Source organism: Ambystoma mexicanum, chromosome 13, assembly GCF_040938575.1.
Source record: "Ambystoma mexicanum isolate Mex_15411 chromosome 13, UKY_AmexF1_1, whole genome shotgun sequence".
Taxonomy (NCBI): domain Eukaryota; kingdom Metazoa; phylum Chordata; class Amphibia; order Caudata; family Ambystomatidae; genus Ambystoma; species Ambystoma mexicanum.
This window is the reverse complement of record NC_090938.1, coordinates 367,918,248-367,938,431: the sequence shown is the minus strand read 5'-3', so window position 1 is coordinate 367,938,431 and position 20,184 is coordinate 367,918,248. Positions and strand designations below refer to the sequence as shown.

The window sequence follows — 20,184 nt, the reverse complement described above, 5'->3', positions numbered from 1 at the left end:
GGGGTGCAATTGAGCAGGTTCAGTCCTATGATTATCTAGGTCTGAGAGTTATGGCATCATGCAGTTGGAAAATGCAGGTTAAGAAGACCAACCTGACCTTGGCTAGATATAGCAGGGCCCTCACTAGATTAAACAACGAACATGGGAATGGCGCAGTGCGATGCGGGTCTCACTGGAGGCCTACAGAGCACAAGCATATCAGGCAGCATTGTTTGGGGCGGAACTCGGGGGGCACGTGGAGACCAGGTCCCTTACAGTGACTGAGGCAACAATTCCGAAGAATATCCTTGGTTTGCCCACTGCGGCCCCGAACATCCCAGTGCTTTTGGAAACTGGATTGGAGGGGTTTGAGATGATCTGTAAATTACGCCCGCTTCTTTACTGGGCTCGCCTCTGGTCTAATCCTCACCTTCGTAAATACAAAGAGGCAGTTACAGATGTTTTGTCCCAGCAGGGGGGCAGCTCTTTAAAGTGGGCTGCCCATGTGAAAGGATATCTGGGTTTGCTGAGTTTGGAGTATTGCTGGTCAAATCCCTCAATCATTACATCAGTTGCAAAGGAAGTAATCAAGAGCCCAGCAGGGGCAATGGCGTGGGAGGACATCCGGGGAAGATCCAGGGCTTCTGAGCAGCTTGTCGGACATCTTTCAAAAAAGACGCGGGCGGGCTGCCAAGAATACCTGGACTATGTCTCACCCAGGTGGGAAAGAGCATTATATTTAAAGTTCCGTATTGGAATCTTGCTGACTTCTGTATTTCGGCATAGATGGAATATTGCTGTTCCTGCATCATCTATCCTTTGTGGTGAGTCTGAAGAGACGGTACAACACCATTTGTTATTCTGTCCAGCCACTAAGCGTCTGAGGAAGAGCTCCCTGAAGCCTCTGTTCTTAAGCCGTGGATGTAGGTCCCCAGCAGGTGCTATGGCAATTTGCTGGATGCCTCGGATAGGGGGGCTGTGCTTGCCATTACAAGTTATCTGAGCTGGGAAAGAAAAACTTATATGAGGAAGGCTAAGTTGCTGAACAGTGCTATGGGGTAAAGACATCTTTCTGTACGAGCTGCTATTGTCTGTATAATGTTGAACTGTCTCTATTTGGTTTTAAGGTAAAGCACTGACTGTAATTTTAGTGGAGTAATTATGAGCTAAGCAATTGTGATGATGTAACTAATGTGTTTTTAACTTTTCTGTGAACTGCTTTAATGACCATTGTGTCGAAATAAATCAATAAAAGTAAGATATTGGGAGCAGCCAAGCTCCTCCTAACCATCCCACAGGGCGGGACAACGTTTGGTACAGAGCCAGCTTCCTGTAAGTGGCAAGAAATGCAATACTTCTACTGTAAAGGTATGCTGCGGTGGCTTGGGTACGATATGAAGAGGGACTATTACAACTGCCTATGTGCCCAGACAACTGAGCTTCAGAGGGTGAAGCAGGCTACTGATGCCGTCCCAGCCTTTACTCTTAGAACAGGTTTAATTTATGACACAGTACATACCTTCGTTATGGTGCACATTTCATCATTCTGTCCATCTTTAGTTAATAATTTGCCAATAAGGTGTCCTATATATTTTGCTCCCTTCTGTCATGGAAAGCAAACGCTAGACTTGATCTTGGGTGATGTTGGTTTGCTAAATCTTTCGTAGCAGCATGGCAGGGTGAAAACAGACAAGACAAATGTACAATCCCAATAATTTCAAGGACAGCGTTATTCCAGCCTTCTATCAACAGGTTTTTATAGCTTTTCAGTACTTTGCCTTTAATAGAACTATTGGAAGATTTGATGACCTGCCTATAGAGGATTTTAGTCCCCCCAATTAACATAATGGCTGCCAATTTGATGTCAGGCAGACTCGGACATCCCAAGGGTATTATGCCTTTTTCAGGAGATAACCAACGCTGATGTATACCGCTAAAACAATTAATCCTTTTCTTCCTTTATCAACATTTATTTCAAGTAACGTTATTGTTGTTACTGAATATACTTTTTGGTGGGATAAGCATATTTCTAAATAATTTTGCTTAATCAGCAGTACACAAACGTGTAATTAAATACAATGTTAGTTGTCAAGTTTCTTTTCTCCATTCTGCCTACAGACACACCTTTTAAAATTGATTCCTTTCCTTAGTAACGTTAGGCCCAATACTGAATATAGAGGCCTAGTCTTTCTTGAAATAACATCCTCTTTGCACTTACATTTAAATTTACTTACAATTACATTTCACATCAATATTTATTAAGAAATCATTGCATATATTGGCATTTTAATGTTAATGTTAATGTTAAAGGACATTTGTACCGCACACTATCACCACCGAAGTGGTCCCCTGGCGGCTATGAAAAAGGGGAGGAGAGGGGGTGGGTTAGTGGGAATAAGCTGGAAAAGTGCAAGAGAGCAGTGATGGGCTGTTGGCAGCCTCAGCCCGGTGGGTCCGTTGGCTGGGCTTGGGGTGTTTTATGGTCCGTAGTCGTCGTGTGCTGTTGTGCAAGTCTATGCGTGGTTGTTGTCGCATTGTTGTGAGGTTTGTGCGGATTGCTGCGTTTTAGGCTTGTGGTTGTGTTTGGTTATAGTTTGAGAGGTGTATGCAGAGGGATGGAATTGTCAGTTGGTTGGTTAGTTGGCATTCCTGTCCTTGCAATTGTGGGATTCAATCTAGGTGCGGTGCATGCTAACAGTCACATTTCTATCTATATTCGACGCAAGCTAGGTTCATAATTCTAAGTGTGGTGCATGCTAATAATCACATTTCTATCTAGATGCGACGCAGGCTAGGTTCATAATTCTAAGTGTGGTGCATGCTAATAATCACATTTCTATCTAGATGCGACGCCAGCTAATGTTCAGAATTCCGTACTAGTGTGGCACATGCTAACAGTCACATTACTATCTAGATGCAACGCAAGCTAAAGTTCAGAATTATAAGTGTGGTACATGTTAACAGTCACATTTCTAACTAGATGCGACGCAGGCTAGGTTCAGAATTGTAAGTGTGGTGCATGCTAAGAATCACATTTCTATCTAGACGCGACGCAATCTAAAGTTCTGATTTCCATACTAGTGTGGCACATGCTAACAGTCACATTTCTATCTAGATGCGACGCAAGCTAGGTTCAGAATACTAAGTGTGGTGCATGCTAAGAATCACATTTCTGAAATTCCATCTAAGTGTAGCATATGCTAACAATCATATTTCTATCTAGATGCAGCGGGGGCTAAGCTTGAGAATTCCATCTAAGTGTGGCATATGCTAACAGTCACATTTCTGTCTAGATTTGGCGCAGACTAAACTTGAGAAATTCCATCTAAGTGTGGCATATGCTAACAATCACATCTCTGTCTAGATGCGACGCATACTAAACTAGAGAATTCCATCTAAGTGTGGCATATGCTAACAATCACATTTCTATCTAGATGCGACGCAAGCTAGGTTCAGAATTCTAAGTGTGGTGCATGCTAAGAATCACATATGCTAACAATCACATTTCTGTCTAGAATTGGTGCAGGCTAATCTTTGTGGTTCTCTCTGGTTTTGGTACTAGTTAAAACTATACTGCAGGTAGTGTTTGCTGTCCAGCCATGAATAGGTTTAGGCTGGTGGTCACATATCTCTCTAATAATGCATGGTGTAGGTCTGTAGCAGTCTGGGCCATTGAAAGGTAAGTTAGAGTGGCAGGAGCTTTCTGGAGTAGAGTAATTGCTCTACCCCCCCACCCATGCCAGCACTTACAGTTTTGTCGGTGTCTGGTGGCTTCATTGGCTTCCCCTGCTGACACCTGCAGACACATCTTGGAACCGCCAATGTGGGAGCCGCCCTTGTTCTTGGGTCCTTATCCGCATGGGGCTGCCAGTCAGTGGGCTGCCCAGGGGAGAACAGGTAAGGCCAGGGAGGCAACCAATCACGGGAGGGGGAGGGCTGGGAGGCGGGCTTAAGGCTGGGGAGGAACAACGGGGAGAGCCGGGGCTGCAAGGCAGCATGCGGGGCCTGGGGGCAGCAAAAGGCAAGGCCCAAGATATTGGAGGGCCAGGTGTAGCAGAGCACGGGCTCAGGGGGTCCCCCACTCACCTGCACTGCCTGGAAAGGGAGTGGCATGGGGAGCGGGCGGGGGCTTGGGCGCTACAGGAGCACGAGGTCAAGGCCTGGAGGGGCTCAGGGGGTCACCCACTCACCTGCATGGCCCGGATGGAAGTGGCATGCAGGTCGAGGTGGGGTAAACACACAGGGATCTCTGCAGCCTATCAGGCCAGTGGGAGGCAGCGAAGGCAGGCACAAGGGGAAGCTGGAGGGGACGCGGCCTGTGCTGGGGAGCGGGCGGGGGCTTGGGCGCTACAGCAATATGAGGTCAAGGCCTGGAGGGACTCAGAGGGTCACCCACTCACCTGCATGGCCCGGATGGAAGTGGCGTGCAGGTCGAGGTGGGGTAAAGACACAGGGATCTCTGCAGCCTATCAGGGCCAGTGGGAGGGAGCGGAGGCGGGCACAAGGGGAAGCTGGAAGGGACGCGCCATGCGCTGGGGAGCGGGCGTGGGCTTGGGCGCTACAGGGGCATGAGGTCAAGGCCTGGAGGGGCTCAGGGGGTCACCCACTCACCTGCACGGCCCGGATGGAAGTGGCGTGCAGGTCGAGGTGGGGTAAACACACGGGGATCTCTGCAGCCTATCAGGGCCAGTGGGAGGACCTTAGGTGGGCACAAGGGGAAGCTGGAGGGGATGCGGCCTGCACTTGGGAGCGGGGGGGCTTGGGCGCTACAGGGGCACGAGGTCCAGGCCTGGAGGGGCGCTCAGTGGGTCACCCACTGACCTGCACAGCCCAGATGGAAGAGTACCAACAGCAACCCCATACACGTGTTTCGACCTTGTTGGCCATCATCAGTGAGGTGGAACTGTGCCTCTCTAAGAACAGTGAGCAAGGGGTCCACGTCTGGATTCCCCTGGTAACTTAGGGTGAGACCCAAAGTTACTTAATATGCGAAAGAAGGGGGGTTCTGTGAAACCCTCTACCATCACAAACACAGCCCATTGACCTGTTCTTGGGTGGATGGCCCCTGGGAGAGACTCTACCAAGTTTTTAGCTCACTGTCCCTTTCACAGAGGAGAAATTTCCCTGCATATCAGTCTTTGTCCTGCCCAGGGGCAGTCCAGCACTGAAATGTTAGGCAATTCTCCTCTGAACGACAGTACCAACAATAACCCCATACACGTGTTTCAGCCTTGTTGGGCATCATCAGTGAGGTTAAATGTTAAAGGTATTTGTATCGCGCACCGTCATCAACGGAGTTGGTCCCCAGGCGCTCTGGCGGATCTGTAAATGAGAAGGTGGGATGGGTTAGTAGGTGAAGCGGGAGTAGGATAGTGAGAGGAGTGGTGTTCTGTTGGCAGCTTCAACTTGGTATACACCGGGTGCTGAGCTTTGGTGCGAGTATTGGGTAGATGCCAGTCCTCGTGTGCTGTTGGTGTTGCTTATGTGTTGTTGCGGTGTTGTGACGTGCGTGCGGGTTGTTGTGCGAGAGATGCTTGTATGAGATTTTTGAGTGAGATATGTTTGCAGAAATGCTGAATTATGTTATTAGAGGTGGAGCTGTGCCTCTCTAAGAACAGTGAGCAAGGGGTCCCCATCTGGATTCCCCTGGTAACTTAGGATGAGACCCAAAGTTACTTAATATGCAAAACAAGGGGGGTTCTGGGAATCCCTCTCCCAGCACAAACACAGCCCATTGACCTGTTCTTGGGTGGCTGGCCGCTGGGAGAGACTCTTCCAAGTCTTTAGCTCACTGTCCCTTTCACAGAGGCGACATTTCCCTGCATATCAGTCTTTGTCCTGCCCAGGGGCAGTCCAGCACCGAAATGCTAGGCCATTTTCCTCTGAACAAGAGTACCAACAGCAACTCCATACACGTGTTTCAGCCTTGTTGGGCATCATCAGTGAGGTGGAGCTGTACCTCTTTTACGTAGATAGATCCCCCTTTGAGGCTATACAATGCTAGCCTCCTACCTTTAAACCTCTGAAGCATCAACTCCAGATAATTCTGAAACATTTCTTCAGTTGTATTCATCAACATTAGTGTCTCTTGAATTTTTAGAGACTTGACAATTTATCCCCCAAACAATTAAACATGCATCTAATTAATAAATATAAGCCAAGAATTTCCAAAGGGATAGAAAAAAGCAACATAATCCCATGGAATATAGAAGCTCCTAATGATCCAATATAATTGTTTAATATAACCACACATTTTCAAACATGAATAATAATAGCAGTGCAGCGGTTGTCTGTTTCTGTGATGAATCCATAGGTGTCAACACTTCTCCCTGAGGGGGGAGACCCTTCCCAGGAGGTTGTCACATGATAGTACCCCCTGCGGGTGGTTCACACTGGGAGGATTTCATGGGGAGAGACTTCCCCTCTGGGAGCAGGGAAAGACATCCAGGGATGACGCGGTAGGATCCCCTCCCCAGTATCCCTTTCCCGCGTACACCTGGGGTACACTATAATACCATGCCCAACCAACCCATGTACTTGAGCAGGACCAGTAAAATAAGATTCACTGAGATGAGGAAGGGTAGGGACTACGTAGGCATGACTCCCTTAACAACTATTGAGACAAGGAGGAATAGGCACTTCCTAGGCATGACTCCCTTAACAACTACTGAGATGAAGAAGAGTAGAGACTACCCAAATAGAATGCCTATGACAATTACTGAGACAAGGAAACGGTGCAAGACAATGAAGAGCCATGGTGAGAACTGGAACTTACATTCTAGTTGTTTCTGTCCACTTATCATAAAAAGCGAAGAAGGACTAACACATATGTTAAGCCCTCCCTCGAGGAGCATTGAGCAAGAAAGCTGCGCCACACAAGAAGTGGCTGTAGACTGGGATTCTAGAGCTGCTCAAGGGACATCCCTTTTTGGTCTGCAATCGGCAGACAGGCCAGAGAGCTGGAAAAATGGAAACCAAGGGAGCGAACCACACGGTTATAGAGAGAGCTGTGGCGCTGCCGTAGAGAGTGCAGAGCCCACGAGAAAGAGCAAATGCAGGAGACCGTACGGAGCCGCAGGAATGCGTGGTACCTGCAGAGAAGGCCCAGCAACGAACCCAAAGATACCAGGGTTGTTGGGGAAAGCTCGAAAGGTGCAGGAAGCACGAGAACCAGGGTCCAGGGTCAATGCACACGTGCAGAGACTGCCTTAAGTAAATTGAGCCAAGAGAATCCTGGCAACATGTAGAGATCCAAGTATGGTCTGGGACCACCACCACTAAAGGAGAAGGACATCACTAACCCTCTCCTTCATCACAGTACCTCACAAGTTAGTGAACCAGGTCTGCTATGCAAAACCCCAATTGTGAACTGTAAAGAAAACCTGAGAAGGGCTTGGGGAAGGGAGACATTCCCACAGGAGTTATGCATTGAAAAGTAAAACTGAGAAAGGCCAGGGGAAGGGAGACATTCCCCCATGTGCTGCAAACTGCATAATAAGCCTGAGAAAGGCTAGGGGAAGGGAAACATTCCCCATGGCACTGCAAATTGCATAATAAGCCTGAGAAAGGCCAGCAGAAGGAAGACACTCCCCTCAGTGCTGCAATCTGCATAATAAGCGTGAAAAAGGCCAGGGGATGGGAGACATTCCCCCTGGCAATTTTGACTGTCTTGTCAAGTGGAGAAAAGATCAGGGGAAGGAAGTCATTCCCACTGGCAGTGTGAAATATATTGAACAGCCTGAAGAGGGAAAAGGGGAGGGAGTCACCCCCATAACATTTGTTAACATAATAGACTTTCTTTTCTTTGTGCATGGGCTGAGTATACATACAGGATAACTTCTAAGACTTATGAGGTGACCTTTTTTGTGAAGAACCTTTATTTTCATCACCTGGAGATGAACATTGATCAACCGTCCAGAAGAAGGGAGGAGCCATGCTTCTAGAACAAAAACATCACCACTTTTCTTAGTTTAGTTTAGAGTGAAAGGGATGTAAATAGGTTTTGACACAGGGTGGTGGACTATTTCCTTTAGACGGACATCCTGACAGAATCCTTAGCATTCTTTTGAGGCAGGGAAACCCCTCTTAGTAATAGGGTCAGGTATGGTTTTCTCGTTATTTTCTCACAAATAAAAGTCTTTATCAACAATCATACCACCTGTGTGTCAGTCCCGTACTTCCGCACCCTTACATTTTTTTGAGACAAATGACCAGCATTCTGACCATACCAGGGCACAGACATCTCCTTTTGAGGCCGGAATAGTGTCTAAGGCCATTCGGTTTTGCTGTACTATAGTACACAGAAACATTTGCTCATGAGGAATCAATGAAAGGGATTCTGACGCATCACTTACCACTTTTCGTAACAGCAGGGACAGTTTTAGAATTGTGCCTCGATTGAGCTTAATTCACACATCTGGAATTTAGTAACCTATGCCTTCGGCAAAAGTCTCCCAGTCAAATTCTCTTTTTTCTCTCGAGGCAGAAGGTCATTTAGTAAACGTAGCCCATATCTCATGTAGCAGATTCAATCTGAATCGATTGACAACCAGTTATAGGCTGATACTATCAACACAATAAGTTCCATGGTCTCACAAGCGAAAGAAACATTGTTTATAGGAATGTTGCTTTTTGTGAATAGTGATTATTTGCATGTGGTAATTCATATTTGTTCTTGCTATTTTACATTTTTCTACTTAACAAACCTAACCTTGGGGCATCGGAGCGCAGCAGAGTATATAACAATAGAAAAAGCAGTAAATTGGGCAGCTATAGGCCAGCAAACTAAGTTGGAATAAGTAATGCTTTCAGATCTTAACAAAAAAAAGAAATCTAGGGGGCTAGTCTAAAAAAGGCAGGTAACGTAGTCCACAACCGTGAAAGAGATACCGACGGTGCCTGCTGTGAAGTAAGGGATTTCCTCACTTTGTGAATCACAAGACAAAAGACATCTTTACTTCGAGTGGCCCAAATGCCACCAGTAATCAATCCATTAGCTACGTTTGAGGGTTGGTGATGCACAACTGCTTTGTGGCAAGGCACGCTAGTTTGAGTTTGTTGCCTGCTTCCAAAGGGAGCCAACGATGTTCTTTCAAAATGAGTCACATATGTTAAGTTACTCTGCTTTATACTCTGCCAAATCACCACCTATAGGGTTCTACTTCCTTTTATCCAAGGTCAGTCGGCTGGAGAATGGAGTGCTGATGTGAACGGTCGAAGACCATTTTTGGATGCTCCCAGATAAATGGCATTGCCACCATCAATATGCAATAAGACCATTGCTTAAAGTTCTGTTCGAAAGAGAGATTTTGGAATGTGGGATTTGATATGATGTATGTGTGTATATACGTAGGATAGTCCATTTGGACCAAGTCAAGGATTCCACAATGTCACTATGTAGCCATCGCTGGAAGTTCACCTCCAGTTCTAAGCCACATCAGCAAGGCATTGTGGGTATGCAAATTAGCCGAAATGCAAGCCTTTATCCCCAGGAAATTAGGACAGTGCTACTTTATACATAGCTTAATCAACCCAAGACGGACGTTTTGCAAAGCTGTCAAGACAACTACATACCAGGTTTCACCCTTATTAGGGATTATCAGTGCAGTATAGTCTTGACAGCCTTGTGGTTGGAGCATTGGGATGTATACAAAACACCAATAAAGTTATGGTATGTGGCGCAAGTGCAGGTGTCCTGCAGGACCCATACTGGGCACTGGTTCTTGTGTGCTTCTTCGATGGTGGCTGTGCCATGGGAGGCTCCAGCAAGCCCTTCAAGCCTCTTGTCTCACCTGGCTTAAACCAGGTTGAGTGCACAAAGCATGTGTGAAGTGCAGCACACGTGCAGTTGTACTGTCCATGAGGACTTCCAGGGAAGAGGGTTACTGGGAATCTCCATTCTACCCACAGTGAGTAAAGCCTGTCTATGTACTATCTAAGGAGCAAGAAAGGGGCAGAGAAATGTGAGCCAGGAAAAACTAAAGAAACACAACAAACAATGCCGCTGCTTCATCCTATCCCCTCTTTGCCAGCAAAATCCTTGCTAATCAGTGAAACATTAGACTCATTCAGTACGAAAAAGCTATAAAGAAAACCCTCACTACTATTCTGAAAACTAACATAAAAATAGATTCAATGATTTCTTTGCAGGTAAAGCCCATAGTGCTCGCATTGGTGAATTATTATCTGTAGCCCCATTTGCAAATACAGCCTTCAGTGACCTGCATAGACAGCTTTAACTTCAAACACAGATCCTTTATCAACTAGTCAATGGCCCTCATTCCGAGTAGGGCGGAAAGGGATACCAGGCACCGGTAAGGAGACTGGTGCTGGTAATCCCTTACCGCCCTACTACGAGGTCCATTAGCGGGTCCCTTCCTTAACGTCTGGTCTGACCAGGTGTTAAGGACGGGACCCGTTAAGGGACCTGGGTGCAAATAACGGGCTTGTCATACGCCGGCCCATTATTTGCGCCCTCCCCATTCCCATTGAGCCCTATGGGGGCTCAAATGGGAATGGGGAATGGTTTGGTAAATGGGGACTTACCGGTCCCTCCAAGGTCAGAATGGACCAGTAAATCACCATTGAACCAAACCGGAGTCAGTACCGGTATGGGAGGCAGTCATGGCGCAAATAGCGCCATGACTACCACCATACTCGGAATGAGGGCCAATGTATTTTAGAGGATGTGGTTGAAAGAAAGGGAGCCCCCGTCATGCCTCACTCATTAGGCTCTTTGTCTGATATTACTGCCTTGTTTCTGTCCTCCGCAAAAGACGATCTGTACTCTTCTTTTGGTTCTACATTCATTTAGCTCATCACGTACAGACTTTCCACCATCTAACTTTGGTGCTTAACTTTGCGCTGCATTCTCTTGTGAAGGTCTACGACCTAATTAATAGAAAGAGAGATTTCTCCTGGTTATCTTGCTTCCGTCGTTCAAAGAATAGTTCTAACACAGTGGTTATTGCGATGCAGTTTTCACTTTTATTTGTGCTAGTCCTGAGTTGTTTTTAACATTCAGTTGGTATGCAACAGACCTGCTTCTCGGACCAGCCTACAGGGCCCAACAGGAGCCACTGTCTCGACAGGACAGCCATCAATTACCACGGACCAGGACCCCACAGGGGGCTAAAGACTGCATACAATAGCCTTGATAAAGACCCATGGGTCAAAACACGTGTCGGCTGACAAACAAGGACACACTTGCCCTTAAATGTACTAAATGCATACGACTGAAGCATACGACTGAAGCAAGGTAACAAGGAGGAATCTCTGTTTCTACTCAACAATTGGGGTGCTTGCTAAACCCTGACAGCTCCTGTGATCTTGCAACAGATGAACCCTATTGATGTATGCTTAATATACAACAGGGCCTAGCACAGGTTGTTTCCACACCTAGAGCTAACCATGATCCGACCTAATTAATAAGTACAGAATTAAATTACACACAACGAAACTTTATTACATACAAACAAAATTGAACTGATGTTCTGCATCAATCAATTGAACAAAATTCAACATTGATTAAAACATGGCCGGGTGTGGCCATTACAAGATTAAGTCATCTCCAGTGTTCTGAAGACTTTGCCGTGACAGTAGAACCCTCAGTAATATGCTTAGGCTCTAATATTGTGCCTAGGCATAAAAATCCTAATAAATCAACGAAGCAGAAAACAAAAAAGTAAAAACAAAAAGAATAAGAGAGTGAAGAAGAGTTATTCATTGAATTTCCTTAAATCATTGTCACTGAAAGAAAATGAAATTGATGTTGAGGAGAGCTCCATAATGCTAAAATTAGGAGGGCTCCTGGTTGAGACCCTGTTCTGCCCAGGAGGGCTCTATAGTAAGTAACACAAGTTAAAAGGGTCAGTCTTGCCTAAATGAATATCCCCATAGACTCATTAACATATCATAGTAGTCATATCTGTTTCTTCAACAATTATTTTATATTCAAAGAAAGGCCTATTGGTCTATTGGCACACATAAAACATTGAACAGATTATTTCTGGCTGGACATGGACAAAGTACATGTTGCTTTTGGGAAATACATATTCCTGAAAAGTGGTTCGAATTTGTTAATACAAATTGACATTGAATGCATAACCACTTACTGTTGTGAAGAACAGAGGTTAAAACAATTTATACAATTTCTAAACAGGAGAATAGGACAACAAAAAAAACAGTGTGAATACATGGCACACAAAGGGTAAAGTGGTCTACGCAGGTGTGTTTCGGCCCTAATGGGCTACAGATTGAGCCTGTCTTGTATGGGCCTTCATCAGGACGACAAGGGAGTTGTGAAGAAAGCCTGTTCGGCAAGTGTGCTGCCTAAGGAGTAGGAAACAAGGAATAGTTTAGGTATTTCCAATTTGTCAAGGAGGCAAGACAATGTTTGTTATTTCTTAATTGAGGTCTATTAATGTCTGATTTGTAAGTTTTCTTACCGTGCTATGACGAAGAGCTCTGCACGGTTCAAGTTTTTAATTAAGGGTGGAGGTCTAAGGCTTGTTAGAGCTACTCCTGGATGGATTTCATGTTATCAATGCTTGAAGTTCAATCTATGGATAAGAGACTGGTTTCATTACATGTCTTGTGATGAATTTAATCGCATCAATGGGGTGCCGAGTGCTGAGGAGCACCCACTCAATAGGAGAGCTTACCTGTGCACATCACAGTATGATATTCACTCTGTGGTGGTGGAGCGTGAGTCCACATAGGATTTGGCAGCTTTTGAATGCCTAGCCAGGTCGAAATGCCTGTCAATGTGAAAAACAAAATGAGAGAGGAATATTGCTGTCTGACTAGCTTATTTTCATGTAATGTAACTCAGTATCTGCATACATTGTTATTTAAATGATTCAAAGCAGCTGTATGCAGCAAACCTGTGATGATGTTGCATGTGAATACTGCAAAATCAGATGGTATTCTAATCTCTGATCGTTACAATATCTAGAATTCAATCGGATATATTGAAAAAGGGGTAATTACCCAACGCGATTATTCGTGGCTGGAGGGCAACGTTTAAACATGGATTTGTAATGATGTACATCAATTCTTGAACAAGACACATCCTTGGACCTCGGCTTTCTACAGATTGCCCAAAATACATAAACATCCCACCCAACCACCGGGGAGGCCAATAGTGTCAGCCTGCGAGTCGCTTCTAGAACCTCTTTCGCTGTACACTGACACGTTTTTAAAACCTTTTGTAAACAAGATGCCGTCTTACCTCAAGGACACGACTAGCACCATTCTACTCCTCGAAGACATCAGGATGCACGACAATCTAATCTTAGCGACCATGGATGTTGAGGCACTTTACACCTCCATCCCTCAACAAGATGGACTAGAATCACTTAGAACTTTCCTAGACCAGAGAGATGACATCCGATCCACACCAACAAATTTCATTTTGGAATGTGTTCGACTGGCTATGTCCGAGAACTTTTTTCTGTACAAAACCCAGATATACAAGCAGAGAAAAGTGGTCAGTATGGGGGCAACATTCGGCCCAGACGTTGCCAATTTCTACATGGCCAAATACGAGATTGATAACATCTACTCTGCTGACAACCCGTTTGTAAACAACATCATCTCATGTAAGAGATACATTGACAACATCCTTCACATATGGAACGGCACACCAACCAGACTTCTACAATTCCACTTGTGGCTAAATGAACGGAATAGGCACATCAAGTTAACCCTGGAATGGAATCACCATAATGTACATTTATTGGATCTGCATATCTATAAATCAGGCGACAGACTTGCAACAGAACTATATAGAAAAAGCATGGACAGAAACACATTACTACATTTTTGAGCTACCATCCTGATGGATTGAAATACAATCTGCCATATGGGCAGTTCTTGCGTCTGAGACATAACTGCACAGAACACACAAAATTTCAGACACACGCCCAGGATCTAAAGAACAGATTGACACAGAGATGTTACCCAAGAAAAGCAATTAAAGACGCCAAGAAGAGAGCGGGTAACACCTCCTGAGACATTTGTTTAGAAACCAAAATCAAGACCAAAATGAGTCACGTTGTATGTGTTTCCACATTCTGTCCTCTCAGTAACCTAATTCAGAAGACAGTGAAACAACACTGGCACCTAGTCAAACACCCGGGGACCCTGGACAAAATACCATGCTTTACCTTCAAAAAGAACACACATTTGAAAGAGTCTTCAGTTCGAACCTGAGGCTCCAACAAACACCCTTTGGGGTTTACCTCCAGTGCAGGGCCACTTCAAGTGTGGCCACTTTGTAGCATGTGATTTCACAGTACAGATACAGACCTTTGACCACAACAACATCCAGTGGAAGTTACTTGACCACACAAATTGAAATACCAAAATGGTCATCTATGTCATTAAATGCCAATGCACGCTACTATATGTAGGCAAAACCATCAGAGCAGTGAAAACCAGGATCTCAGAACACCGTTCCTGCATACGTAATAAGGTCCCTGATAAGCCATTGGTGGACCATTACACCGAGAAGAAACATACCAACAAAGACATACAATGGTTTATCCTGCAAAAGTTAAAACCAACCCTCAGAGGGGGAGACATCAACAAAGCCCTGACGCAACTCAAACAGAGATGGGTCCATAAACTCAATACGCTCAATGAGGGCTTAAACATCAGTGTTGAATGGAAGTCCTTTTTTTAAACAATACAAACCATTGGGCGAGTAATCTCTGTCTGTAATTTCTATACACACCGAACTGTGGCCAACGCTTGTATTTTGCCTCTTAATATACGTATGAAATTGGGACTCATGTGCCTGTGAACATTTAGCATTAGAATGTCATGTGCCTAGTCAACATGACATTGTTCAATAGACGCAGTTCAGGATTATATATAATTCTGTTTCAATCGTAACTATCCATTTTTAATATGCACACTGTATAGAAAAACATCTCTTGTCATTGCCCAGTGTGAGCACTTCTTACTTGCACAACGTTGTGTTAATCTCAAACAACATATCACCCATATTTTTGACACCCCATTGCCCATATAATGGTCATCCATGCGGCCGATCAGTTGCACTAACTGCGCAACCACATGATGATTGCCTTCCAATTTAACAATCAAGATATACACAGATATCGGCATGATGTGACCGTAAGCGGTCCACGTGCAATAGAGCAGCGTTCATCATCTATCTACTTGCCCATTTGGGCTTACACTTAGTCAACATGCAATCAATCCTCATTATTAGGTTACACTCACAAACGGTTACCATGGCAACCGCTCGCTCACCAACAATGTGCTTTCATCAAATTCTGATGCCATTTTTTGTACACATTTCTCTAAATTAGACCGCATCTTGTTCAGTGCCCCCACTTTAGTAAAGAAATCAGATATACATGCTTAACAAGCGGTACGTGCCTCAAAATGGCTGACCAGTAAATAAACAAGTGGTCGCCATGACGACCAATCCTTCTTTGCAGAACACACTACCGTGCTGCTGCTGCAAAGCAACCAGGTAAGCGATTGCCTATCTGGCACCAGACGGGGTCACCACAAGACCACCCTGTTCCATTGTCGGATGAGGGATTGTCTTTTGCAGACACCCTCTGGACGGATTACTTCTCTGCTGCATCAGTCTCCCGATTGCACGCCGTACACATGCAAAATGCTGCTCTCCAGCCACGAATAATCACGTTGGGTAATTACACCTTTTTTCAATATATCCGATTGAATTCTAGATATTGTAATGATCAGAGATTAGAAAACCATCTGATTTTGCTGTATTCACATGCGACATCATTACAGGTTTGCTGCATACAACTGCTTTGAATCATTTAAATAACAATGTTTGTAGATGCCAAGTTATATTACATGAAAATAAGCTAGTCAGACAGCAATATTCCTCACCCATTTTGTTTTTCACATTGACAAGCATTTTGACCTCGCTACGCATTCAAAAGCTACGAAATCCTACGTGGACTCACGCTCCACCACCACAGAGTGAATATCAGACTGTGATGTGCACAGGTAAGCTCTCCCATTGAGTAGGTGCTCCTCAGCACTCGGCACCCCGTTGGTGCGATTAAATTTGTCACAAGACATGTAATGACAACAGTTTCTTATCCATAGATTGAACTTCAAACATTGATAACATGAAGTCCATCCAGTAGTATCTCTAACAAGCCTTCGACCTCTACCCACAATTAAAAACTTGCACCGTTAGAGCTCTTCGCCATAGAACGGTAAGAAAACTTACAAATCAGACATTAATAGACCTCAACTAAGAAATAACAAACATTGTCTTGCCTCCTTGACAAATTGGAAATACCTAAACTATCTCTTGTCTCCTACTCCTTAGGCAGCACACTTACCGAACAGGCTTTCTTGACAACTCCCTTATCATCCTGATGAAGGCCCGTTCAAGGCAGGCTCACTATGTAGCCCATTAGGGCCAAAACACACCTGTGTAGACCACTTTACCCTTCGTGTGCCATGTATTCACACTGTTTTATTTGTTGTTCTATTCTCCTGTTTAGAAATTGTATGAATTGTTTTAACCTCTGTTCTTCACAACAGTAGGTGGTTATGCATTCAATGTCAATTTGTATTAACAAATTCTAACCACTTTTCTCGAATATGTATTTCCCACAAGCACCATGTACTTTCTCCATGTCCAGCCAGAAATAATTTGTTCAATGTTTTATGTGTGTCAATAGACCAATAGGTCTTTCTTTGAACATAAAATAATTGTTGAAGAAACAGATATGACTAATATATGTTAATGGGTCTAAGGGGATATTCCTTTAGGCAAGACTGACCCTTTTCACTTGTGTTACTTACTACAGAGCTCTATAATGCTACTTTCTCTAGTTACTGAGAAGCTGGTTGAAAACTCAAAAAGTAACAACGTATCAGTGAGACAACAAAAGAAAGGGAAAAAGAAGAAAAAGGGGAAAGGTGCTAATTCAGAGCATAACTTACAGAGTTTTTAAATGTGATGCATTTGAGCACTCAGACGGAAATAAGAAACCTTGAGAATGTAAATGGTTTCCCATGGAAAAGTAGTAATAGTATGAAAGAGAGACGCCAGTTAAGTGGCAATTTACAAAATCAGATCTGAAAGCGAGTGACTAATATGGTGTCTGAAAGTCGCATGGTTGGACTATGTACTAAATTACAGCCGGGGGTGAAACTTCAAAAAGAAGACACCTCGACTCAGGCCACTGTGAGCACTAATCATCTATATATAGTAGAGTCAGTATTCCCTTTAGGAGAGAACAAAATTCTCAATCGGGGCAATATGTTGTTTCCCAATGATATTCCCTCACGTCATTTAATTATCTCAAGTGATATTGAACAGATGGAATTTGTCAACGATCAGAGAATTGACATTCTAGTACTGGAAATTCCCTCACACATCATTGGGGATATGTCAATGGCTGCTGTGGATGACCTGAGATGGCGAGGCTTTGATCTTACGAGATGGACTCAAAATAAGTTGCACTCGGAAGTGGAAAAGCCAACTGTACAAAAACTATTCAAGCTGCGAAAAACCCTATGTGGCACAGGTCCCAAATCTTCACAGAAAGTGAATTTTGAGGAGTCCCTGTCTGGGAGGGAGAAAACAAGTAGTGATTGGTCCTAGCTGACTAATACACTTGCCTTTGCATCCAGGCAATCTCCACTGTAATTAGCCTGGGTATAAGCGATAATTTCAATTTGGTTGTAGTCTCCTGGAACTCAAAAAGCCATTTTTATCTTTTCCATGACTCTGCCCATTGTGGTAAATTGGGACGATTCCCTATTATTATGATCCAAGAAATCTTTCTCGTACAAGACATCACATTAGATGGACACTTTTATCATTGCTCAAAAGGTTATTTGTGGCCTTGTGGCCCCCAAGGGAGCCTTATAATAGCAATTCACTCAGGTTTCAGTGTACCACGACTATGTCGGCACAACTAGTTTTGCACATCATTGTGGGAAATAATAGACATTTTCTTGAAGTTAATGTGTATTGGAACAAAGCTTCCCATTGCTTAAATGGGTTCCTTCTGAAACTTGGAGGAATTTTCTCTATATGGCACAACAAATTTAACATTGACTTTATTTTGGTGGCAGGAGACTTTAATAGTGATTGTGTATGTGATCATCGGAAATATGTTGCAAGGGGTTGCATTCCTGCAGTATGTCAAGTGAGACAAATATCTACAGGGATTACAGTTTTTTGAAGAATCGAACATGTTTCACCTAAAAGGGAATGTTCTTGGTGATGGTGATGGAGGGACGACATGGCATACAGTAAATCGTAAAACATGTATTTACTACATTTTTGTCTCGGAAATGTTGTTCTCCAGTTGGGTATTTTTTACAATTCAAAAACTGAAACTAGTGATCATATGATGATGTGTACTTTTTAAGGACTTTGGCAATTATACAAATAAAGCCTCATTCGGGAAGATAATATATCAAATGGAGGCAATCGCCTTATATGGAACCCTAGGAACAAGGGCCATTTTAATAAGTCCATCTCGTATACATTCAATCACTTTCCATTAAAGTGGAAAAAATGTCTTTACCCCACAAATCCTTTCTACCTTTCTGTGCGGTGGCTTTGGTACTAAATATTCTTAATCCAATAAGATTCCTCAACACCATCAAGCATTTGAGCACCCGATTCAGCAGAACAAAATAGAGATGAAAGCCCAACTATGTAAAGCAATGAAATTGCATTGTTCCAGTGAAGAGAAATTAAACATTTAAGGCTGATTCAACAAACATACAAACACAAGTTGAAAGCACTGCACATGCATATTTTACAGGTGGTTGGGGAAAGAATGCTGAGAAGCAGCCTCAATTAGGCCGATATACATTTTTGGAAAATGGTAAATACTTTGAGAGCACCGCAATGTGTCATCCAACAAAACCCAATTCTTGAATCCACCTTCCTTTACTCAAATGTGTATGATGTTTCCCCTAGGAGGCTGAATACATGTTATTCAGGGGGGAAATGGGCTTTGATATTTGATCTGGAAGACATTATTCCTTTATATTTAAAAAAAGAAATGGGAATTATCGTACCCCTGGTCCTAATGGCCTTTGTAGCAGGATTTTAAAAAATAAGTCTGTTTGGGCACATATATTAAAAATGCATTATGCTGAAATTTTAATACAAAGTCTGACCACAAGTTATTGGAAAATATGGCACCTCATCCTTATCTTAAAAAAATTGGGTGATACATTAAATCCAATGCATTACAGGACAATAGCATTACTAGATGCTGATGCTAAGATATGTTCAGCTCTTATTTTAAAAGAATTAAATCAGTGGGCTATTACAAAGGAGATCTTCAACATTTAACAAACAGGTTTTCTTAAAAGGTATAGGCAAAAACCTGAATGGTTATATTATAGATTGTATTCAGAAATCTGCCAGGGTAAATAATTCAGCATCTGTGTATATGGGTAACATCGATCTGTCTAAGGCTTTTGACAAAATGAATAGAAATGTACTTTGGTCCAAATTAAATCTGTGGGAACTGCCCTGCCTTTGCTTAATATATTAATTTATTTACACAATAATACTACTTTAAAAATTAGATTGAACTTGCAGGGACATTTTATGAGAGAAATCAAAATACACAGAGGTCTTAGACAGGAATGGATTTTAGCCGCAGCCTTTTTTAATTTATATTTAACTGATTTGGGTGAAACACTTGGTTTAAAAGCATTAATTTCTCATAGAGTGGATAATCAAAAGATATGTTGGATTTCAAACGCAGACAACATTATTGTATGTGTTTGCACACAAATTGGTTTACAGTGTCTGCTTAATGGATTACAGGAATACACGCTTACAAATGATTTACAAATTAACTATGAAAAAAGTTAAATTATGCACATAACGAGAGGAAGGTCAAATACAAGGCAGAGGTGGTGGTTTGGTTCCCAAAAGTTGGAAATGGTCAACGATATAAAATACATAGTTAATGGCACAATGGAAACATGTCAACAGTATATTTGGAAAATTCTCTGCTACCGGCAATTAGAATGTTTGAATGTTAAGTCATCCCGCTCTTATATATGGTCTGGAATGCCAACATTTCCTATTCAACTTGGTCCTTTCATCCCTTGAGGGTTTCATATGGAGAAATGAACTTGCCCCCCATGTCAATTATCCATTTTGAGCTGGGGACACCTTCAGCGAATATGAGA

General features: G+C 43.4%; 1 protein-coding gene across 1 annotated transcript in view; it reads right to left on the bottom strand.

The window, feature by feature from the left end:
* Positions 1–20,184, bottom strand: part of OR6J1 (olfactory receptor family 6 subfamily J member 1) — a 41,786-nt gene that overhangs the window by 8,950 nt on the left and 12,652 nt on the right. The gene's annotated exons all lie outside the window — the stretch shown is intronic.